The sequence below is a fragment of the Dermacentor variabilis genome, chromosome 5 (assembly GCF_050947875.1).
Source record: "Dermacentor variabilis isolate Ectoservices chromosome 5, ASM5094787v1, whole genome shotgun sequence".
Classification (NCBI taxonomy): domain Eukaryota; kingdom Metazoa; phylum Arthropoda; class Arachnida; order Ixodida; family Ixodidae; genus Dermacentor; species Dermacentor variabilis.
In genome coordinates, this window is record NC_134572.1 from 77,785,372 (window position 1) to 77,810,704 (window position 25,333).

The following is a 25,333-nucleotide window of genomic DNA, read 5'->3' on the forward strand; positions in this document are numbered from 1 at the left end:
AAGAAAGGCCTGTGTCCCGTGCATTGAGATCACGTTAGAGGTCTCCAAGTAGTCAAAATTTATCCGAAATCCGCAACTACATCGTGCATCATAATCAATTAGTGCTTTTGGCACGTAAAACTCAAGAATTCAATTTCCCTCAGGGTGAACGAGAGCCTCTTTGGAGTGTGGCGCGGGAATACAAAGGCATGCGCGGTAGCGTTTGCAATGATTTTACGTGGTGCTTCACGCGCAATTACCACAGCGCAGAAGGCGTTATGGCGACGCCCAGGGAGTTTTCGTTAAAACGATCGTATGAGAGGCAGGGGCACGGATTTGTATATACTCCCAGGTGTTGTTATGCGGAATCAGAAGTATGATTCAACTGGGAAGTTTGGGACAGGTGAGGATACCATTAAAAAGTCTGAACAGAAACGGAAGGCCAGTGCGATTGTGTCTGTATCAAGATGATGGTGCGATAATAAAGCAACAGTGCAAGAAGAAAACTAAATGCCAGTATCAGTTGAACAATGATGTTATCTATTTAAAAAGCTTTCTTAGCCCATTCAATGATGTTAATTTTGAATTTAGAGGTGTCATTCCGGAATGTCGGTGCCTAGTCAAGTTAATGAAGACAGATGGATACTTATACAATGTTAGTAAAGGTGTTGTAGGTGGAATTCTCTTTCCACTCAGTAAACAGGAGCGACAGAGTGACGACCCTGCATTGCGCGACGTTTATCGTTTGCAGACAAGTTTATATGGTGTCATCAGAGAATACAAGAAGATCATTGATGTCAACAGCTTCGAACAATGGAACAGAATTCGCAGTATAGGATAATGGAATAATTGCTGTTCGCGAGTGAGTCCCGGCTTTGGTTTTAGAAGCATTCAAGATGAGTCTATTCTCTTTATATTATTGTGATAGCAATTATACGGCATGCTCGAGGCGCATTCACGGCCTCGGCGCCAATGCGCCGCCACCGTTGCCGTATTTATCGCGCTGACGGCGCATGCGCATATCGCACACGGAAAGTTAGGTCTCCAGATATGCGTACGGCGCTTGGATGCGCAATCAACGAAGTGGACACACGGTCAGCGGTATGCGCTCAATGACCTCGGTGGCGCTGCAACGGCTGCATTCTGCCTTCCGCTACTGGCACGACCGTTGGGCTCACGCACTATAGCGTCCCTGTCGAGCAGCTGTGTGTATGCTCTCGTGTAAGCGCTAAACGTCAAGCTAGCCGTTATCTAATATTTTGCTGGACGCTGACAAACGCCGACGGATCGCGTTCGGTCTCATCTCGTGCGCCACCGAGGCGCGATGCCGCTGTTCCTTCTATTCAGCAGGAGTTTCATTGCGTGCTGCGTCGTGACAAGTACCCCACACCTTTCCAACCTTCCCGCGTAATTGTTAGAACACCGAGTTCAAGCTCAACGCTAAACCAGGGTCTTTCTCTAAACCTCGCTATCGCAGTCAGTGATTCGCGCTTCGGACGCAACTGCAAAAAATTTTAAGTTATCGAGATACAGGAGGAAGAAAAAATTCCGGATAGCTCAAGAAACATCAGTAATGAAACTAAAGAACGAAGAGTAGCTCTAATACTGACGCCTTGTACAAAGAAGATGTTTGATCATTGGCGTAAACCTAACATGATTATCGAGAAGATAGCTGTGCAGAATAGCTACAACGGAATAAACACAAAACTACGTAAGCTCAACCAGAAGCAGTGTGTGGCTGACTACGCCAAAATCTCTCTGAGATCTCAATATGCATTGTCAACTTGCCCCCTTTGAAGCGATCGCGTGGAACCTGCCTCATAAAACTCGCGAGATTGGTGATTGTTGGGCGCCGAGGGAGAAATCCATGCTCATTCAGGATAAAAGAGGTTTTCACACATAAAAGACAACTAATCGGGAAAATTGAAGTAATTGGGCGCAATTTTTCAACTCTCGCACTCACGCACAGACTCACACACAGGGATCAGGGGGGGGGGGGGGGTCCTTGTGTGGATGCGTGTGCAGGTGTGTGCAGGTGTGTGCAGGTGTGCCTAATTGTGCCTAATTACTTCAATATGAAGAGTTACCAACTAGCCCAACAGCAACTTCTACTAAGCTCTGTTGTGAAAAAAAGCGAAGAGTATTCGATGTGTCAGCGAGGAAGAAAATCGGACAGTAAAATGAGGCGTTAGTTTTACTTCCACCCGCCATGGTATCCCAGTGTCTATGGCGCTGTGCTGTTGAGCTCGAGGTCGCGGGCTCGATCCCGGCGACGGCTACCGCATTCCGATAGGGGTGCAATGCGAAAAACGCACGTGCACTGTGTAGTGGGCGCAAGTTAAAGAACCCCAGGTAGCCAAAACTATTCCGGATATCCTCACTGCAGAGTGCCTCACAATCATATCGCGGTTTTTTCAAGTAAAATTTCAGACTTTAATTAGGCATTGACGTTTTACAACCCCTGAGATTAACCTAAATACATGATACGGGCTCTTTTCTATATGCGAGGAAAAGCTGAAGCATGTGAACAGTTGTTGTGTATAGATGTCAATATCGGGGCAAAAGTGTTACCACAGACTATTTACAATGGAGGAAAGTGTGCTTTCCGAGCCACAGGATAAAGACGGTTTCATACGCTTATGGCATTGCTGATGAGCTTCTTATCTGACACAAAAAGCACTACCGTATTTGATGGTTTATAAGTCGCGGTTTTCTGTTCAAGGTTTTCGCCGATGCATCTCACACCGGGTGATCGGAGGATATTTCGGAGCATTTAAGCCTGTAGTTAGGAATGTGTCTGCGCAAAACAGGCTCCATAAACTGACTTGCTCGTTCCCATCAGCCATGTCAGTAACACGAGACCATTCGATGGTAGCAAAGGATTTGCATAGACCAAAGTGGTCACCACGCCTGAAACCTAAGCGATTGGATTTCCGACGCCAAGGAGTTAGCCCTAGTGACGGATGACAGTGATCCCGACACAGAATGTAAATATCACAGCGCGAGTCATGTAGAACTTCCGCAATTGACAGACAGAGGTCTAAAGCGTTGCCTCAGCGATTGGTGAACAAGTTACGTTCTTAAAGGGAAATAAAGGTCAGGAAGTCCAGAGCCAGGCCAGACTTACTATCAACCCAATAATTGTAATGACATGTTAGAGTGCTCCCATTTGTGCACGGAGTACTGAAGCCTCTAAAAAAATATTCTCACCTTACTACAGGTTGATATCATACTTTCAATGGCTAAAGATGACCTCTAGAAGTATAACTGAGGAATTATATGGCAGTACCTAAAAAGACTCGATCAACAGCATTTCACAGCGTGTCAGGTCGATTTCTAGCCAAATCGACTTCTCTAAAGATTCTATACCTTGGCGCGGTCAGTGAACTGTCAACAGCAATGAATCAATAATAATGATAAGATTAATAGAAACACCCAATATTTTAAGACCACAACGACAAGAACAAACAACAGCTGATTCTTGTTTCTGTTCCAAAGCTATATCTGAGCCACGAGCAACATTATAAGAAGGTCCAGGAATACTCGGGATATTTTAGGTAACCGTGAATGCAGTTTTTGCACGCCTCCTTCAATATAATTCGGCCGCCCTAGGTCCACAGTTGAACCGGCGTCCTTGCGCTCAGAAGGCTGTATACCGTAATCGCTGAGCATACTTGTCAAATGAGAACGCGTGTTTCACATGACAAAGTCAGCATGCACTGGGATTTGACGCTTCGTGTGCCGCACAGAATCAGTCTTTCTAACGTCATCAGTTGAAAGCTTCTCGCGCTACAGCACACAGTACGAACCGCAACAAATTACATCGTCCATTCATGGTTTCCTTTTCTTCTTCATTAGTTCTATGTGTGTTGGTGTCAGGAAAGGGGAATAAACATCCGGCTACTTCCACGGCACAACGAAGGATAGCCTTGCTATCTTGACTTGTATGCAACAGGCATCCGTACACGTGACATGACACTGTGCCCGCGGCGTACGACCGGCACTGTCGAAGAACAGGCAAATAGCCGCAAGGGTTACTAAATACATATTCGTCAATTGCACCTGCGCCGTCCTTGCTCTCTCAAAACATCTATCACCAGTTGAAATGAAATTCTTTGTCGAGCTCGTTGCGATCTTTCTGATGCAGCGCGAAATGGCGGCATCGGTTTCATCCAAATGGAATTGTGTAGTTTTACGTGTCAAAACCCCATATGGTTATGGGGCACGCCATAGTCGTGCACTCCGGATTAATTTAGAACGCCTTAGGTTCTTTAATGTGCACCCAATGCACGCCACACGGGCGTCCTTGCATTTCTCCCCCATCAAAACGTGGCTGCCGTGGCCGGCCACTACGCTACCACGGCGGGTCTCGGTTATATTACGTAGAGCCTAAGGTAAACAATGCGTTTGAAGGTTCACCTAGCGCAAAATACACGTCACGGAAGGAATGAGATGGACAACACGAGCGCTAAACCGTGCCCCTGTGTGATAGGATTACTAGTTCCACGCGCCATACCAAAGACCAAAGGCTTGTCAAAATGTAACGAAAACATAAAACAAACAAACACAGTGCAATTAAATTTAGGCAGCGGATATCATAGTGACCATCTTCAAGTTTGTGGAAGCTAGTGTCAGTATTGAGGAACGTGGTAATTAAAGCAGCTAGAAAAAATTATGACTGGCACGTAAGGAAAGAGAATCCGCACATTGTTGCGAGCGCTCTGAACCGGGGCACAATGCTTTGGTAAGCCTGCACTAGTTTGTAGCCCCGATAGGAGGACCGCTGGTACGTGCACGACGATTTCTACGCACTGGCGACTTTTTTTGAAACTCTTCATTGTCGTCGCTGCGCTTTGCACATCGCCCATTTAGTCCTACCTTTCGGTACTGCCGAGCAAGGCTTTAGAGCTTGGAGAGTCACGTGGCACCGCCGCGGTCTGCTACGAAGCACGAGGTCGCGGGTTCAATTTCCCTCCTAAGCGGCCGCATCTCGATTTGGGCAAAGGGCAAGATCCCTCGTGTAGCTACATCTAGTTGAAAGTTAATGAAGAACCACCGCGCATATCAATGAAAGCACTTGGACTCTCCTTTGAAAAATGCTGGCATTTGTAAATTGAACTGAGGTGTTTTACGTCCCAAAACCACAATTTGATTATGAGGCACGCCGCAGTGGGGCACTCCGGATTAATTTTGACATCCGGAGGATCTTTAACGCCTACCCGCGCGAAGGATACGGGCGTTTTCTGCATTACGCACTCCAACTAAATGCGACCGCCGCGGCCGGGATTCGATCCTGCGACCTCCTGCTTAGCAGCGCAGCACCATAGCCGCTGAGCCACCGCGGCGGGTGACGGCATCCGTGACCAATATTGGCTCTATACCACGTCGTGTGCAATTGCGTCTCATTTGTACTTCTGAAAATAATGTGTCCAAGGCATCCGCGTACTTCGTTCCAACGAGAACGTTTTCGAGATGAACTTTTACGGTTGGTGTTCTTACACGTTCTTCCGTTTAACTTAAGTATTACCTAAAGGAAGAGTGTATTTTTTGCATTCTACTTTTTTAACCCAGTGAGAAATGGTAGCTGTGCCCAGCAAACGAAGACAACAACTCAGCTGTTTACTTTTATTTTTATTATTTCGGAGCCGCACAATATGCGGCGTCTTTAAAAGTTCCAGTTGTTACTCCGGGACGCTGACCACGAACGTCATTTGCCGTACGGACGTCCGGGTGAATCAAACGTCTGCCGACCTAAAGCCGCCTGCGGTTTCAAAACTACTGCCGCGTGTATGTCAGACCATGCGCGTGCGCACTGAAGCACGTTCGCAGCATCGGTGCATAGCCTCCCCACATTTGTAACTGTCGCGGCCAAGCGTCGACCGCACGCTATGTCAGCACTTTACAATGGCGATAGCCTACGAAACTGACTGTAGTACGCGCAGGCGCACAAGTGCAAGTGTACCGTTCCATTTAAGACGATCCACGCCCTACCGTATAGTGTCTGCGCAGGCCAACTAAAAAAGGAGTTGCTCTCCCTTGATCCTCACCGACCTTTCTCACTCGTAAAATTTCTAGGCCCTTGGCCGTCGACAAAAACGCAGCGAAAAGCACTGAACGCACTCGAACAATTTCTTTTTCGAATACACAGGCATCCTTAACGAATACTAGACGCCGCACTGAACAGTAACACAAGGTAACTACAACTTGCTTCCATTATTTGTATTTACGAGAGCTCGTATATTACTCGTTATGCTCTTTTGTATTCTGTGCCGAAGCTCACTTTTGACTGTCATATCTCTGAGCGTGCATTATATTATCACTGTGTATTTCTCATCTGTTTACATGCTCGCCGCAGACGGCATCGCGGCCGCGTGTACGTGTTAGTGACTCTGTTTACAAACTCGGCGTGGTGCGACTTGCCTTCGCCTTCAAGATGGCAGCCCTGCGGAAACGCCAGCAAATTTGAAGGGAAGAAAATGTAATCCGCACGAACGAGGCATGCACGCACAAGGTGTTTCCTCCTGAAGGAAACAGCATATAGTAAACTACATTCGCACTGGAGATTGCTTTGTGTGCCTGTGCGTACTACTGCCGGTCGGTCTCTCAGATTAACGCCATAGTTAGGCGCTGACATAACGTGGGGTCGGCGCTCGCGCGATTCAGTTAAAAATGCGAAATAGTGCACTCACTTCGCTCCTTACAAAGTTCCACCTGCACTCTTGCTGACCGTAAAGCTTTTCAGATATGATTGTTGGCCTAGTTGGTATTTGATGAAAGACATCACCCGTCGGTCGTCAACGTTTTAATGCCTTTTCTTTAGTGTGCCTTTCTAGCAGTAAATACAGGTTTTGCTTCGATGTAGCTGGTCCCCTTCCTGACTGCCACTGCAACGCCATTCGCTTGTATGCAAATGGTATCCGAAATACATTGTCTACAAATTTACAAGCTGTTCCATACGCGCTGTTCCATACATGACCATACCTTGACCATCATGGTGGTCACTGGTAACCGCAACGCTATTTCTTAAGCCGTACACTTATACATGCCTGCTTGCATAAATGACTACACGATTGGGCATGTTATCACGTAGTCGAAACTTCTCTCCTGCTGTGAGTGATGCCAACCGACACCGTCATGAGCTGTTTCTGTCGCGGCATGTGGCACCTGCAAATCTCTAAAAAAAAAGAAAAGAAAAAAGTTAGCTCCACACTGAACATAGAAATGTCAAAGGGTCAAAACAGCATGTGTGCTATTAAATAAACGTCATAACATGAGAGATTGTAAATATAAATGCAAATCTTCGAGCGCAGCTAGTTTCAAGCCTAGATACAGCGTAAGACATTTAGGAGTGTGCCCGGCGATGTGGCAAATAAACTATTACGACCGCTCCGTACTTCACTGCGAAATATGCTAGTTGCAAGCTGGGCTTGTATTCCACGCACACCTTCTTCGCGTCTGTCACAGTCCTCCCGTAACAATCCGCCGAGCAGATACGTCGCCTCTTGCCGACTGAAACCGACGTCGCACCGACATCATTGCCCGTACCTTGAGCCAGCGAGAGTTATCAGTGTCAACCTGCCACCACAGTGTTAACAACAGAGAAAAATGAATAACGACAGGCTGAGCGAGCGGAAACAGAGAAGGGAACAGGAAAGAGCGCTGAGGACCCCGCGAGGGGCCAGTCCGGGCCTGCGGTGCTCGCGATTGGTTGCTCGCGCCGCTGACGTCACGGAAATAGAAAGGCGGGAGTGAAAGAAGGAACTTATACGGGTTCGCTCGGGGAGAAAAATGGATTTGTACCCCACCTGTTGCGGGTGGTGAGGAATGTGCGCTGTATTCGGGCGCAGTCGGAGATGCGCTACCACGTGACTCTCAGACGAACACGAGAGAGAAAGGCAAACGGAAAGTTCAAAACGCTCTCAAGCCCGTCTGTTTAAAACTGTATAGCGGGTGCGTATTGCTCCCAGGTAGCTTTTATTGCTGTTACTTTTCGAAAGTGTCTTCCGTGTTCTGGGCATTATTTCAGTCAACTACGGGAATGCAAATGCGAAAGATAAACTCGACGGAACGTCAACTGCTGTCTATTACGGTGAGTGCATAACTGTAATATCGTTTTTGTTTCTCATCTGTTCATGATTAGAGATAAAAAAGCAATCAGGTTCACCACTCGATGGTGCCAGGAACATGATCGCTTCAGCGAGAGTGCCTGCTCTAAGATGTTGCATATGCTGTTAGTTTTGTCTTGCACTTAACTGATTATACTAGATGCCAACGCGTGAAACTCTTCCAATCACCAATGTTTATTCCTTACTTCGTATTCCCTTATCCCACGTTCACCAACTTAAACTCTTTGTGCGATTGTATTCGCCCATCTTGACAATCATTGAAGGAAAACCTGTGGACAATAGCTTCCCACCAGACTTGACTCGTCTGTAGTGCTCGTACTCGGCCTGCGATGTACCTTCCTGTTGCTGTTATTTTATTTTTAACCTTTTCCCTCTCAACTTCAAGCTAATGGGCATGGTGTTTATAGACGTTTACAGTAATGTAACAATAATAACAGTTTCCAACACTCTCACCTCAGCACCAATGAACAACTCCAAACGTCGCGTGCAAATTGATGAGCATGTGCACGAAGGGAATTTGATGCTCTTTACCCCATTGCCACAATGCCGAAACACCCGTCTAAGCATTTGTTTGCAGGAGAGAGTGTTTTGTTAGCATGAATTTTATATGTGAGCCTAACTTCAGTCACACGAGGTGCTTTATTCAAAGCAAGAAGCGGCACCGAGCCAAAGATGAAAGCATTGATATTCCTCTCTATTACAGGCATGAAGAGTAGTTTAACGAGCAGCACACACTTATAGGAATGCTTCGTTTAAAGTAATTCAGAACATTACTGCCTAAATGGTCCGTGATTCTCCGCGTTTCTTCTACCGCGATATTGCGCCATGCATGATGCGCTCGTCATGTCGTCACAAGTAAGGGAATCATTGACGTTGTACGCATACCGACTTCCGCGCTGGCGAAGTGTGAGAACCTGTATCCGTGAGGTCGACGTTCAAGCCTCCGGCGATACGTAGCAGCCGGCAGACGTAAATTGTCGCCGCACTTGCCGCAATTTCGCAAGGGAAAGTTGAGTTCCGACGCGCAAGTGCCGCACCATGTTAACACGGACGCTACGACTTGATATCTAAACCCTGCGTTCCCTCATTGATGACAGACCATTGTCACAACAAATCGATTCACAATACCTTACCTCACAAGCCAGTCGCGGCCGGCAACCAATGCACTGTTAAAATTCCTGAGGACAACAAGCGCGCACAAGCTGCTGCAGCACTGACTACTGCGCACGTGCTCCTCCGCTTGCAAGCTATAACAGACCTGATTTTCTTGCCCCGGTTAACCTTCCTGCCCTTCTCCGTCAATTCGCTTTTTCTCTCGGCGTTCACTGTGTTTGAGAACCCCTTTTCAGCAACTTGGTCGCAAAACCTGTTTTGTTTATTCACTGCTACTTTAGCAACGTGACTTCGTATTCGGAGCAGCGCGAGCGCTCCGTCATTTCAAGCCCGCGCCACCAAATGATGTAGCTGCGAAGCCTCAATAGCAGCTATAATTTAATTCATTGACTCGCGTAATTTACCGTCCCAAAACAACTTTGGAGCTTTTAGAGATACCGCCTGTCGTTATTTAACGAGAACATAAAGAGTTGTTGCCTTTCGCCGCCATCGAAATGCGGCCGCTGACGCAGTGAATGCAGCCCGTGACCACTTTCTTAGCAGCAGAACACCGCAGCCGCTGCGCCGTCTATACGTGAACAGCGAACAGCGTCAAACAGCACGTCATGTCCTTCCCCGTTCATTTTATGTTTGTGCCTTCAACGAACGCAATGACCGTGCTCATTCACGTGTCACATGCCACGACTGTGAATCTTCCACAGATGTTTGAGGTGACCCGCAGTCGTAGAATTTCGTGAAGCGGATGCAGCGCAGATTACATGTCAGTCAAATCGGAGAGAGGACGAATACGTACGAATAAGAAGAAAGGCAAGGTAATTTGAACACATGCGCCATAGTACAGCACGATCGTCCATGAAATACATGGGGACACGTGGACTTTCGAGCGCGTGGGTTATCGACCCTTTTATTTCTAATAAATAAAACACCGCACGCTCAGCGTGTACCAGACAAATGTTTGGCGGGGGTGAATAAACTTTACTGTGAATACCACGCATGCTCACAGACGATAAAAATGAAAGAAAACGACTATGCTAATAAAACTCTTAACGTAATGGTCGTAAAAAGTTATTTGTGGCCAGCAGTGGCGACACGACAAGTTATCATAGGGCATATTATCATTGAGTCTTGCGGTTTAAAGCGAGAAAAAAAAAAGCAAAAAAAAGAACATGGAGGTCAGCCAGACACGCGTCCGGTTTGCTACCCTACACTGAGAGAAGAGAATAAAGAGGGCAACAGAAAGAAAGAAGGGAAGAGAGAGAGAGCACCAACTTCGGCGCATTGTCCGCGTATATTCACCGCTTCTGAATATGATCTTGAGTTCAGCTCCTGGTTACTTTTGACCACCTGGAATCCGTTAACGCGCCGCTATATCTAAGCAGATGAGCGTTTTTTTTTTTTTTTTTACATATCGCTGCCGTCAAAATTTGCGTGTGAAATCTAACCCGCAATCTCGTGTTCATCAGCAGATGTCCATAACCACTGAAGCACTTTAGCGGGCTTTAGAGCAATATTATTTGCGAGGGTGGATGACACTACTTTAACCTCTACTCTTGAAAACTTTTCCAAGCTCTTCCGTGTGTATCTCTGTCGTTCACATGACAGATGGCAGCAATAACTCACAACGCAGCGTTTGTGAAAACAATAAAAAATAAAGCGACAAAAGGTTACAGAGGCACCTAAGTCTCCTTACATGCATTGAATGCGAAAGCATCCTGACTCTTCCGCACGATACTTTTCACTTGATCACGTGCTCGAATTGAGCAGGGTCAATTTTGAGGGCGGGACAAGTCAATTTTGGGAGCGTACCAGGTAGGCTTTGAACGTGGGTCAACTCAATTTGCGATTTTCGCAAAGTCAATTTATTTCGCGTGTGCCACGGCTTCCGTCCAACGCCGTGGTTGGTTCACTGTGGGATTTCGCGAGCCGCAGCAGGATCAGCGCCGAGAGCGTGGCGTCATCCCTTCACTTGGGTATTGGTACCATCTGACGTTTACGCCGGACGCTTGCCGGATTTCCCCCTTCACGGGGCATATATTGCTTTCCAATTAAAAACTACCTGTGCAGCGAAAGTCTTAACGGGCATAACGCTGATGTGACAACACCGCAGTGCGCTCACCGCATAGTGTTCCGCTGCTTTGAGCAAAGTGCGCGCTTCCAATTTCGTCCTTATTTGCTCTTCGGTGAAAGAGCGAATTGAACTAAAATGACCCGTGTAGCTCCTATAGGGCACGTCGGAATGCCCGAACTCCTCCTCCTCCTCCTCCTCCTCCTCCTCCTCCTCCTCCTCCTCCTCCTCCGAGCTGACAAAAACTTTTTTAGCTCGCTTTTACTATTCCACAAAAAAAATAAAGAAAAATTAGGTGCCTCCTCTGCTCGTACGCTATGTAGTGAGTGTCCCGTTTTTCTCTCGCGCCCCGCTTCGCCATTCCTGTCCTGTGACTCCACTGATGAATATCCATATACAAGTGGTGATGTCTATGCATGCCACCAGGCTAAATGCATTCTTCTAGTGTTCCTTTATTTAAGCAAGTGCCTTGGCTTTTCGTTTGCGACGTACTGTTTCTTTTTTTCATAGTTATGCTCTTTGCTCAGTGAGTCACAACACCTATTACACATTTTTAGTGCTCTTTTTTTATCATTCTTGATTTAGTGTGACCCCGCATTGAATTTTGAAGGGACACTAGCGCAAAACACTAAATCAGTTTACACGAATAAAGCATTCTTTGAAAACTCCGTTGCCCTTAATTTCAATATAATTGATCGATTATCTGAAGAGAAAATTAAGATCAAACCTTCAGTTTTCGCATTTTGCGCTGAAACCCCGACGTCGGTACGTCAATGTGACTGTGACGTCACGGATTTCAAATTATCTTCTCGTACTTAGGCCGCGTTGGCTCAGCAAAAGTTCCCGAAACTCGCAACGTTCAATATTCAGCTCCTTGAGAACACAATGTAGTCTACCTTTACCACTGAAGAATTAACTAAACCTAACTAAAACTTTAACTAAAGCTAAATGCAGCTTATGCAACCGTAATATTTACCGGGAAATGCATGCGGCGAATTCTACGTGCTTCGCATTGTTCGAACGCGCCTTATCATCTATCATGCGGTTTTGCGAAAAAAAGAAACGGGGAAAACGGGAGATCGAAATTCAAGACGATGAGCATAACGAGAACAAGGTAAAAGCGAGACGTTTAGACAAGAGCACTTGCCTTTTTCAAGAAGCGGGAGCCAACGTTTCGACAAGTGGACTTGTCATTTTCAAGGCTTTGCAAAAGACAAGTCCACTTGTCGAAACGTTGGCTCGCGTTTTTACTTTGTTCACGTTTTGCTCATCATTATGTGGTTTTGACACTTATTTTGCGCGTTTCTTTATTAAAGCGAATACTGGGGGGTGTCTTGCATGCATACTTCCAATGGAAATAGGCGCTTTTTGCTTCAATTCGTGGAATGGTTTACTGTCGATTGTTCTGTCGACGGAGGCGAAAAAAATACCGGGATCCGAGCCATATACAGTGTCGATGTAAAAATATTTCAGCACACATATTGGGCCACAGCTGAGACAGGAATCGTGAATAAATATGAGCTAAAATAAGGACAGCTTTAGGACGAACCAGAATTACATGCACGTCACTATGCTGTCTTCTTATCGGGAAAACACCGCCGCGCCAGCGCAGCGGATGGCGCATATAAGAACACAGCTCACGTCGTAGATCAACGTCCTTGAATGAACCTCAACGCCAATTTTCTTACGTGATCAACCAACGCACCAGTGCCTGTTAAGCCCCACGCGGAATCTATATACGACAGAACTGATATAAAAAACAAATTGATGCTTTGGCAATAGATCAGCGACTCACTTTTCAAAATCAATGAGCTCCATAGAGCAACGGACAGTGATCAATGTACCGTAGCCCAGTGTGGGCTATGTTGTGACTGATATCAGATTAGCGCACTATTGACACCAGCAGTCGTTTCAATTTACTGCGAAAGCACGCTGGTCAGCAACCATCAATTCAGTACCGGTTAGCAAATTGAAAAAAAAAATAGAGCTGCGTTAACACGGAAACAAGACAAAGAAGACGATGAGACCGGCAGGAACCATCAACTAAAATTTATTGCGGAGGAAAGACATACCCTTCGCCAAAGCTCTTTCTACATGCGCAAAAAACCATCCCAAAAACATTTTCGAGTACAACATACTTAATTTTCTTATATTTACGCCGCAGTCTAACACAGCGTTGCAATGCGCTAGCTGCTACGAAGGAAGTGTGCGAGAAACTGGCCTATAACGCATGCGTCAGACGTTTCAAATGACGACTTTAGCACGAGGAGAACATGCATGCGATCGTGGCCTAATTAATAAAGCGGAAAAAAAGCGAAAGTGGTTTAATGGTTAGAACATTAGGCTGGTTGTGCCGGAAGACTGAGGTTCGGTCCCACCATAAGGTACGCATTTCCTTACAGCATTATAGGCAGGCCCCACCCACTTTGGTGTTATCTAACATGGTGCTTTAGGTCGGTTGAGCACAACCCGCCGTGGTTGCTCTGTGGCTATGGTGTTGGGCTGTTGAGCACAAGGTCGCGGGATCGAATCCCGGCCACGGCGGCCGCATTTCGATGGAGGCGAAATGCGCAAACACCCATGTCCTTAGATTTAGGTGCACGTTAAACCTCAGGTGGTCGAAATTTCCGGAGTCCCCTCTACGGCGTGCCTCATAATCAGAAAGTGGTTTTGGCACATAAAACCCTAATTTAATTTTTTTGAATTTTGTTGAGCACACACGACTACTTCACGGTGTGCACTAAATCATAAAAGTAGCACAAGATATAGAAACGTGATTTTGATAAATGAGTGTGCGAAGTCATCTCTGACGCGCTCAGCTTTCGCGACGTCAGAATCATTATGACCTAAGTATGCTATCGCATACTGTACAGTTACCGGTGCTGAATTCTGGTATAGTCTCTTTTTCTTCGCCAGAAAAAAGTACAAACGCGATGTGTGCCTTGCTGGAGACATCTAATTTTAACGTCTCTTACAATTCTCTACAACACCCAATTGACAACTAAGAAGTTACCCAATTACTTTTATATTTGCTAATTCAACGTCAAGGACAAAAACACAGACCGTTTCTCAACAATACTTGGAACATCACACACACACGTACAATAGTTCTTCTTTCTTTAGAGCTTGCTGCATGATCGTTAGGATACCCTGTGTCAGCTGCTTCATAAGTATCCCCATAGACCTGCTGTTAAAAGAGATCATGAAATTCAACTGCCCTATTATTTCCACACATTAGGTGATATAGTATACGTCCGAACGACAGCAAAATAAGCGCTTAACTAAACACACTTTTCTCGCAACAGCCACTGGGAGTTAGAAATCACAACTATGCGTCAAATACACTTCAGAACGGGGCAAACAAGCTATATGTTGTGCTATCGTGGAACGTTCACACTTGATAATTTATGCGAACGGCTGCACACCATACAGGCTTCAAGACTCGGAGGCGTGTGTGTATGCATTTCGGAGGACGCACATCAATACTGCTGTGGACGAGGACCTCGTTGCGTGCCTCGCAATGGCGTTATATCACGAACAAAACGTATTTTCTAATGCCATCCGATTATTGTCCGATCCTCTACAATTGGTACGCACTCACCATCCACACACACACACACACAAAAAGAACTCAGTGATGATGTTCTTCAAGAGATAGCGGTGTTAGCTGCGAAAGGCTACTGCTGTCGCGGTAAATGATTTCAGAGCCACAGGAATCCCTGAAGTCTGCAGATTTTTTTTGTTTTTGTTGCTACTCTTGAAATACAAAAGTGTAGTTTGCAATCAGAGAGAAACATAAAGACCGATATTTTCCGCACAGACAGGTAACACGATGATCGTCACAAGTGAAAACCTACGCAGCGGCTTTCCGAAGAGGCGGTCCACCAAGCGCCCATTACCTCGTTAATTACCATAACTCGTCCCTGTGCAAGCAAACGGCCTTCGCCTGAGCCATTACCGCGTGCAATTTGACCAGCATTGATCGCATGTAGTGTGTGAGATGAGTTCACGACAAGGAAGCAAGTCAACAACGTAACCCCTACATCAGCGACAGGCACGTGATCCCTCTTTGAATAAAAAGATGTTGTTCAGATCTACAGCAGACAGCTTCGTGTAAAAAAAACGAAGCGAGGATAAATGCTTCAGACTTTCCCGCATACTGAATTAGGCGTAAATATGAACCACTGTGTTTTTTCTCCCTTATCGTCACGAGTGTCCATGCATGATACAGCGCCTTCTGCTACGCGATGGTTGACGTAAGTGCGCGCGGCAGGGTATCCATGAAACAGGGTCGCTACGCAGAGAACAGCGAGCGCTACAGCCGTATGCGCCCTGCATGTCATGACACGAAATAGGCTAGACAAGAACATAATTGACTGTGCAAATGTTGGACATGTAATTTTCTGGGCATGTGAGAAGTATCGGCACTATGGGTGCCTCGAGGCCTCAAGATTACACAACCACTTGCACTCATCAAAAGAGCTTTCGAGCCTCTATGAAAGCGACCCATAAGATTTTCCTACTCGCCTTGTGCCTTGTCTTGAGGCATAGCTTTACCAGTGACAGCCAAAAACAAAGCAAGTCTATGCAATAGAAGGCGCCCCCCCCCTACACACACACACACACACACACAAACAAACACACACACACACACACACACACACACACACACACGCACACGCACGCACACGCACACAAACACACACACAAATTAACGAACTGACGCTTGGGGAGAAAAGTGGCAACGACCAATTTCTTGGACGCAGAAAGCGATACTGCTGATATAGACCTGGTGACTGGCATAATAACAGGGGACTATTATGCCAACATTTAACGGAAACTACATGCGGTCAATGTGAAAAGAAAAATCGACGACGAGAGTTGGAGACCAAGAGGCATCGTAGTCATGCACAACTACCTGCCTCACAAATCTCGTGTCGCCCGTGCATTCGTACGAGTCGAGATTTCGAAGAGCTTGACCTGAATTCCTGATCAGGCCCCCAGTGACTCTCTCTACAGCGAAGCTGCTCAGGGCTACTTCCCCGAGGATCGTGTCCGCGTGTTAACACAAAACTATCAGCATGAGGATTGACTCCAGCGTCGCCGTTTTCTTCTATAGCTGGTTCGTTGGCGGCCCGCGGCACTACCACGCGAACGTGCTCGTGCCAGCAGGGGCGTAGCCAGGGGGGAGGGGCTTATGGGGCTTCAGCGCCCCCCTCCCCCCCCCCCCCGAAATTTTTTCGTGCTGTCCATACACCGCCGACCAAAGCAAGCCCCGGCGCCGGAAATCATTCTGGATTTTGTCTAGAACGGTCTTTTTCACGCTCGAAAAGCCATTTCACCGCAAAAATTGCGAATTCGGGCTGTATTTCGCGGCAACGCCCATGCACCGGGAGTCACACAACGCAAGTAGCCCCCATCCGAGCACTAAGTTTCAAGGACGTTTTGATGGCGAACGGGCTCGCCGGGGCATCTCGCGGAGGCCGCGGAATATACACTATATCATGGAATCTACGGAGCGTGTGGATGTCAGTTCCGAAACATTATGGGTATAAAGTTCTCATAAACTTTTGACATGGAAGGTGCATTGACATTTCCGAACGTGTGCTGTAGATTTTCAATTGCGGAACTTTATAAGTTTAATGTTCCCATAAATATTTGACGCCAAAGGTTCATTAACTTTTCCAAAGTCGTACATCGGGCCATACAACGAGACAAGCTAAATCAACACACTATCAGACAAGTTGACAAAGCCCGCAGTGAGGCCCGATGAGACGAAGCGTTGTGGTGGTTCATTCGTGTCGTCATGTCACATAAAAATATTAACTTTTTTTTTTCACCTGCGCCAAAGCATCAAGTGAAGACACTAAAGCCAGCCAAGGTAACTACGTTCTTATTTATTTTTTCTACTTTGACTTTTAATCGCGAGGACACATTAAGCCTCTTCAATTTTTTTGTTCTCGCTCCCCTACCCGCGGGCTGCCAGAGCCAGCCAGAGCGCATGAGTTTTTCTCGTGTTGCCCCGACCACCGCGCGGCGCACGCATTTGGTTTTCTCTGGCCGAGTGCAGTTTCGCCTGGCAGAGTTTTGGACGCTTTCTAGCTAGCAGACGAGAAAAAGAAACAATGGTCGCTCGCCGCCATCACTGTGGGGATTCGATGGATCGCACCGCGTTCGCCTGAGCGCAACCTCTCCAGAAAGTCTTGTCTAGCCGGTGTAGGATACCGAGCAGTATGCGTATGTTTCTCGGTGGACCAAACGTCTCACGATTTCTTCGATATTCCTTCGGTAGCCAAATTAGGTGCCCAAAGTAGGCATTCAATTGTAGAGATACTTTCGTTTGCGTTTTTGCATTTCGGTGCCCCCGCCCCACAAAAGGAATAAAAAAAGACATTGTTGTGGCACAGCGAATTGTCGCATGGTGAAAGTTCGATTTTGTTGCTTCTTCTTTTGCGGAAAGTAAGGGGCCATGGGGCGCTTCAGCTGCCGGATACTCTTATTATATTATTGCGGTAGCAATTATATGGACACTCTAAGCGCATTCCTGCCGTTGCCGTCACCCTCATGTTCCGCATAAAGTCCAAGGGCGATAACATCATGACCGCGCGCCGCATGCTGTATGTACGAGTGAATGCGTAATGAGGAGGATGGGGCGCTGGAATGGATGAGACGACGATGCTGGCTAAGTCTTGTGTGCGCAAGGGAGAAAACTGAGGAGCAAGCGTGCCGCTTTCCGTCACGCACGATACATCGGAGGGATTGGATGGAATGGGGGAGGGATCTAGGATTCTGTGAATCTGTGATTGCGCAACATGTTTATTTGCCTTGTTTGACCCATTATATACCGTGACTTTTTCTTAGATACGTAGATTTATAGGAGACTTATACGTACGTTTAGATATCTTATTGCGAGGTTTTGTGCATACGTGCAGTGAACTTTGTTTCGAGTGGCACTTTTTTACCCTTTATCAAGCTGTATCTTGGCATTTGTATATTCCATTCTATCTTCGCCTTTCTAATGTACGAAGGCGAGTGAAATGAAAGTGAGCCCACCCATCCTGCGCAATTTTGGTTCTGTTCATTATCTGCAAGGCCTGCGCGTAGCACACAGGCATCTCTCATTTACAAAAGTGACACGCAGGTGTGAGGATAAATGTTCTTTAATGCGCTCATACACTGGGCTGAACATGGCTGCGAGACGTAATGGACGCTCCAGAATTTGAGCAGCGTGGTGCGGTGAGGTTTTTGACAGCTGAAGGTGTTTCCCAAAAAGAAATTAGTGACCGTATGGCTTCCGTGTACATTGCAAGCAAGCAAGCAGGTAAGTAAAGTAAGTAAATAAAGTAAGTAAGTAAAGTAAGTAAGTAAAGTAAGTAAGTAAAGTAAGTAAGTAAAGTAAGTAATTAAGTAAAGTAAGTAAGTAAGTAAGTGCTTTATTTCCCATACACAATATGCATTTGAATATGGACAGGTTCTGAGAAAAAAAGCTGCGTCAGCAGCTTGAATAAGTCCTATTGAACATTGAACAATCCATTTCATTGGCCACTATCAAGCGTTAGAACAAACGATTCAAAGAAGGACGTGAAAGTTGCAAAGAAGATCCCAGACCGCACCAAAGCCATCGTGCAATCACGCCTAACAAAATTGTAAAGGTTGATGAGCTGATGACTCAAGAACGGAGGATAAGCATCGATGAACTGGCAGAGCGTGTGAATATCAGTCACGGTTCGGTTCACCGTCACCGTTCACGCCATAATTCATGAACATCTCGGTTATCGGCTCTTGTGTGCGCTATGGATGCCCAAGATTTTGAACCACCGCCAGAGTACGGAGAAGTTCGGTGCTGCCTTTACTCGTCTGATCCGGTATCACAATAAGGGTGACGATTTCATGTCTGCAATTGTAATCGGAGACAAACCATCATGCCACTACTACGAGCCTGAAACACGACGGCAAAGCTTAGAATGGAAACATTCGAATTCACCACCCCCAAAGAAAGCAAAGGCCGTCATTTCCGCCGGAAAGGTGTGGTTGTCTTTTATTTTTCAATCGTCAGGGGCCATTACTGATAGAATTTGCTAAATCTTGCGAGACTATCAATTGTTTCCGATATTGTGAAAGGCCGGATCGGCTGCATGTTGCAATCAAGAAAAAACTACGTGAAAAATTGACAAATGGGGCCATCTTGTTCCACGACAATGCCCGTGCACACGTCGCTGATGTGGTTAATACAAAACTGCAGGCAAAGTCCAAGCTGAAAACGCTGCAACATCCTCCATACAGCTCAGACCTGTCGCCTTGCGACTTCCACATTTTGGGCCAATCAGAAAAAACAGCTCAAGGGAACCAGATTCGTCTCGGACGATGACGTGAAAGTCAGTTGCAGACGTTTTGGAGCAACAAACCAAGGAGCTTTATGAGACGGGAATTACGCGACTCGTTAGTCAATGGGACAAATGTCTAAATGCTCATGGAGGCTACTTTTAAATAAAGTACCCCGTTTGTCATATATTCGCATTGGCTCGCTTTCATTTGACTCGTCCTCCTATATTCTGCAGAACTCCTGCTTTTTATATGTGCTTTCTGTTGTTACTATAATTTCGGTGCAATTACTCACGATACACGACCGGTTACAGCTGCTCCTGCGTAATACATTGGAACAAATGACATCGTCATTGAGATTTTTCACTGGCCGTTGCATATGTAGAAGCATGTAAACAAGGATCTTGAATGACAAAGTTTCATTAACATATTTGTCCTCAATTTGTTCATTTCATGGCATTTACATTTTTCATATCAGTGGCATGCACTGCTTTGCTGGTTTCAAACTGATGTAGTTCTAAAGTTCGTGTGATATTTCCTTTACTTGGTAAATAGACAAAAACATGGAAGCATTGACATCAGTTATGTTGGGCACAATTTTTGGCACATACGAGTATAATATTCTATGACAAAATACATATTTTGCTTGTATTGACAGTGCGTAGCGTTGAAGAATTCGTTTGCAGCATCTTTGGTAATGACGATACAGTTATTATTCATGTATTTGATCCCTAGGCAAATTGTTTAAAAGGGAGCTTTAGCTCGGGCCCAACTCCAACGAGGCCTATTCAGATACATGTAAAACGCAGAAACGCTTTTCTGAGATAACTCCTGAATTGATTTTAATGAAATTTGTTGCATTTGAGAGAGTAAGTTAAATTCTAGTGTCTGTTGGAAGCGGAATTTCGATTTAGTGCCCGAACTTTGTTTAACCTATCTTGAAAAATTCGAAACTCCGAAAGAAAGTAGAAGCACGAAGTTTACAGATAATAGCTCTTCATCAAAATAGATATCATGGTTCTGTAAACGGCACGTGGGCCGATCCCGAAGATAGTGCAATGTCGGGCCGACCCGCGGCGGAGGTGCAGTTCGCCATTAAGGGACTCACATTCACAGCTTCTCTGGTCATCCTTCTTTACAGAGTAAAAGGGCACTGAGTTTTTTGTTCTAAATCTGAAGGAACACAATTAACAAAACAAGATCTAGTGACGTGGACACATTGTCGAGCCGCTCCTCTGTGGCAATTTTCAAAAAAGACGAAAGTCGCCTTTCTTTTTCTTGAAATCCATAGCAAATGTATGCCAATGTCAAACAGGCACTTGGATCGCGATCGAGCCCAATTCGGATAGAGTGTTTGTAAATGGGCACTTTCGAACACAATGTTGCACGATCCGAATGCAGCAGATCGTGCAAGTAGGCGGTATTCTGCATCGTCACGCTGGTGAGCTCGACCAACTTGATCCGGAATGTTGGACCGCGCAACAACGACCATTCTTGATCGCAGTCACAAAGTTTATTCCGAATTGGGTTTGATCGCGATCTAAAATGCCCGTCTTGCATAGGTATTGAAAAACGACTGAAAGCCAAAGCGATTTGGCCTGTCACTATACCCTCCTCTCGCAGTACAACTCGTGGAGAAATCACACAGCACACTCTGAATTCCTATCGTGAATGGGCTACCAAATCATACTTCTGTGCGAAAGCGCTCAACTGCTTGCAACTTGCCACTACAAAAATGCGCGCGGTACAAAAGCGTGTGGTCAAGCAAACAGGATAAAGCCCAATTTGCGTCGCACGGGCAAATCATCCGACCGACGCACAATGCCTCATTCAAAGCGCATCGAAATGAAGCTGCAGGGATATTCTCGTCGTTACGAGCAATCTGTCATGACTGAGGTACAAGGCGAAGAGACAGTGCTACCGCGAATAATAGTAAGCATTGAGAAAAACGGCTAATTCTCGCTCGGAATACTGTTTCCAATAATAAACGTTTCTTCCTCTCTCTCTCTCTATCTCTCTCTTTCCGACTTACTTGAACCGCTAATACCATTTACCCGGGAAACTGTAGAGTTTACCAGGCGGCTGCAGGCCCCTGGTGCGTTTGTCATTGTGGTTGCAGTTCAATACGCAACAGTACCAGGCTCTTTGGCTACCCGACCATTCAGCCATCGCGAAGCAACGGCGACTCGAGGAGAAATTTTGCAAGCATGGACGGATGGATGTTGTGAGTGTCCCCTTTGGAACGGGGTGGTGGGTTGCGTCACCAAACATCGCGGGCGTCGCGAGCGCCTCACGGTGCCGGCCATGGAGTTTCATACAATAATTATTGTTTGAAACTCTATGGTGCCGGCCCCCTGACAGATGGTGATGAGGCGCTCCGCTAGGGGAAGGAGTGGCGCTGGCGGCCGTCGGTAAACTTGAGGTTGGGAGCCCTATTGTGTTAATTTTTGGTCACGGCGTCCTTTGCAACGAACACTCGGACCCTGTAACGTAGTGTCTTTGAAATGGAAAACAAGGAACCTGCGTTTTTCTCGAGGCGTTCACTGCATGATTCCGCACAGTTTACTTTCCCTTCCCCACGTTTAGGGTGGACAAGAGGGTGCTACCATCGTTAGCTTCCCTACAATCATAGGCGTATTTACCGGGGTGGGAGGAGGGATCAGGTGGGGGGAGCTCAACCCCCCCCCTCCACTGCCAGAAATGGAGCGGCAAAGTACGCTACCTAACCCCTCCCCCCCCCCCCGCATACTTTTGAAATCGGCTGCAGGCTCGAAAATCCAACAACATCTGAGACCACATTTTTCTTTGTGAATCCATAAGTCACGTAAGTAATGCTTTTCTTTGTTGCCTATCTCTTATTTTTGGCAGTGAGGATTGTTTTTCGTGCCTCGCAGCGAACAGGTGTAGCAGACGACAAGCGGGGTGCGCCATAAACGCTGTGATTGAGGAAAAAAGCTGGCGCTAGGCAGTTCCCGCCATAGCAAATTTCACGTTGCGCTTCTTGCATCATGCCCAGTTTATTGGAACCGCCTAATCGTATTTGAATACTTAATAATATTTTGCTATATTTAACCTAAGGGCGAGGGATTATGAAGTAGTCTAGTCAGCCTCAAATTGTTGGATTATCAAATACCGAAACGATTGAGTCCCTATATATATATATATATATATATATATATATATATATATATATATATATATATATATATATATATATATATATATATATATATATGGCATGTTGTGTGTATGTGTGTCTGTGTGTGTGTGTGTGCGTCCTGAGGCTGTCGAATTTCATTGTGTAATCGCCATTTATTCTTGATATGTTGGTCAAAACTACCTACAATATGTCGACTAAAGTTGGGAGAGTTGGTTTGGCAGCGGTTGTCCTGTGCAGCCGATCCGTTTTTGATGCAAAATCGTCAAGTGCCCCATTGAGCGAAAAAGCCAGCGTCTGTCATCTGTGGGAACGGCGTCTAATTTCCCACTGGCTGCGACACCACGTCACGATCGCGCGACGGAGCGGAGCCGGCGAAAGTGGACACCTGCTGCCGCGTTAGTACGAGGTGTTGTGTGGGGAGAAAGGGTATTGCCGCGACGCCACGTCACGCCTCGCTCTCGAAAGCCTGCGTTATCTGCGAGTTCCGTGTCCGCGCAGGTTCTCACTAAAGCCCCTCCATCCACGCGTCAACGCCGCTTTTGCTAAGTAGCGCCAGCCTTTGCTGTGCGCCGCTGTTCCCTGATTCGTCGCTCATACCAGTTCCGCTTCCGGGGTTTCCGCTTCCGGTCGTTCCACTTCCGGAATTTCTGGTTCCTGAATTTTCGCTTGTTGTATGTTCGCACCTCTATGCGGAAGTGACGTAGCTTCCGCCTAAATAAGATGCTGGGACTATGCAAATACCGCTTGACGCCAGGAGGTGAGAGGGGGTGAGCGAGGAAGGAGCGTGGAGGAGGAGGGTAGGTTGGCGGTACTTAACCTGGTCGGCGAAAACATGTGTAGAGGGGCTTTAGTTCTCGCGTGCGTTCTAGCTGAGCCTCGGTAAGGCCAAGTCAAAACGCGCCAAGCTTCTCAACGCGCTCGCTTGCCGGCGAGGAGTTCACAACTCGAAGGGCCGCTCAGCGGCGTTCAATTGGACGTTAATTCTTTCGCATTACCAACTCATAAGAAGTATTCAGGTGCCCTCAGATTTTCTTTTGTGTCGTGTTTTTGTTTTGTGCTTCATGGTTAAGAAGAAAACGACGCTGTTGAATGAGCAGACCTATTACAATACCATTACAACACTGCCTTGCTTTTTTTTTTCAATCGACATTCGTCACTTCTGACATTCTCCATTCTATTTTTGGGCTGTGTCAACATAATAGTCACACTGGCACAGGTTCCTTAGCAGAAGCGAGAAAAAATGCAGAGGTTTTGTATCTTGAAGAAATGGAGGCCACTTTGTTCCTGATATATATAGCGAAAATTTGAACTGTTTAGGTTACTTATGTGCTTAGAAAATATTTGCTAAATACCTGCTTTCTCGCAACTTGTATGCGTTGCGCAAGGCATTTAGTTGCTCTTCCTGGTTTCATCGGTAAACTATGCGAGGCACGGTGTTTTTATTTCATTGAAGTAGGAATCGCGTTCGAAGTAACGAACGATAAATGTTTCGTATGTGTGGGCTTACTGCAGCTTTTGTAGAAAGTTACTGAATCAAGCACCCCAAGGTCTTATTCTGTCGTTATTCCAAATGTTTCCCAGACTCCTAGAACAGGTACGAACTTCAAATTCCGTGAAAATTAGGATAATTAGGATAATGCGTTTAGATACTTTCATGTACCTGTTTTTAGTGTAACGTTGTTAATAATAACTGAACCCTCGTTTCCCCCGTGCTTTTATTCGTCATACGAGGCTCGAAGTGTCCACGGTGAATTAAACAGGGCACCTCGTTCATCTTTGGGGAATTTGAGTGGCCTGGTATGGGTAATATGTGCTGGCAACGTTTCAAATAGATGGGTTAAATACGCGTTTTTACAATAAATTACGTGCGCAAATGAACGGACCGAAGCGTTATTAGTGTGCTTAGAGCGGGGTAAAATTTACACCGCTGCTCTGGCATCATCGCAATTACAGCAAAGGTTCAATCTTACAAACATAGAGGGAGAGCTACGCCAAGCTTATGTGCGATGTTAAATGCGTGTTAATCAAATACAGCATTTGGAAAAAGGTTTTTAAAAAATTTTAAAAGTCATAAGTAAGCGTTCCAGAGTGTCAAGCTGCCGTTATGAACTACATTTCCAATATGTTCAAGAGAACTCTGCATTTGACAAACTTTATATTTATAAGGAATGGGCGTAGCTTAATTGCAATGTGTCGCGAGGTTTTAACGTTCCTGGCTTAGCTAAAATCGTTACGAATAATTACTAAACACTAGTTTCTCATTCCTGCTTTTTTCTAACTGCATGATACGTATATTTGTTTCGCGTAGTGTCCTCGGTGAACTGAACAAGGCAGCTCGTTTTTTTTTTTTTTGTGACAGTAAGGACGAGGTAATGATTAATGTGTAGGCAAAGTTCAAAGTGGGCGGGTAATTGAGGCTGTGGTAATTAATTACGTATGCAAGCACTTTAGGGCATATATATGTGAGTGTGTCTAACGAAAGGGGCAGAATTTAACCCGTTGCCCTGGTAGAACTACAAATGCCGCCAAGATCAAATTAAGCGAAAATGGGGGGAACGCTATGAAAAT

At 46.0% G+C, this 25,333-nt stretch overlaps 1 protein-coding gene across 2 annotated transcripts in view; it reads left to right on the forward strand.

The window, feature by feature from the left end:
• The window catches only part of LOC142582836 (membrane-associated transporter protein-like), a 63,801-nt gene that overhangs the window by 5,339 nt on the left and 33,129 nt on the right, over positions 1 to 25,333 (forward strand). The window contains exon 2 of one of the 2 annotated variants that reach the window (XM_075692905.1): positions 8,006 to 8,068. The exons of the other annotated variant lie outside the window; for it this stretch is intronic. The gene's annotated coding sequence lies outside the window, so the exon portion shown is untranslated. The remainder of the gene's footprint in view (positions 1 to 8,005; positions 8,069 to 25,333) is intronic. 2 annotated transcript variants of the gene reach the window in all.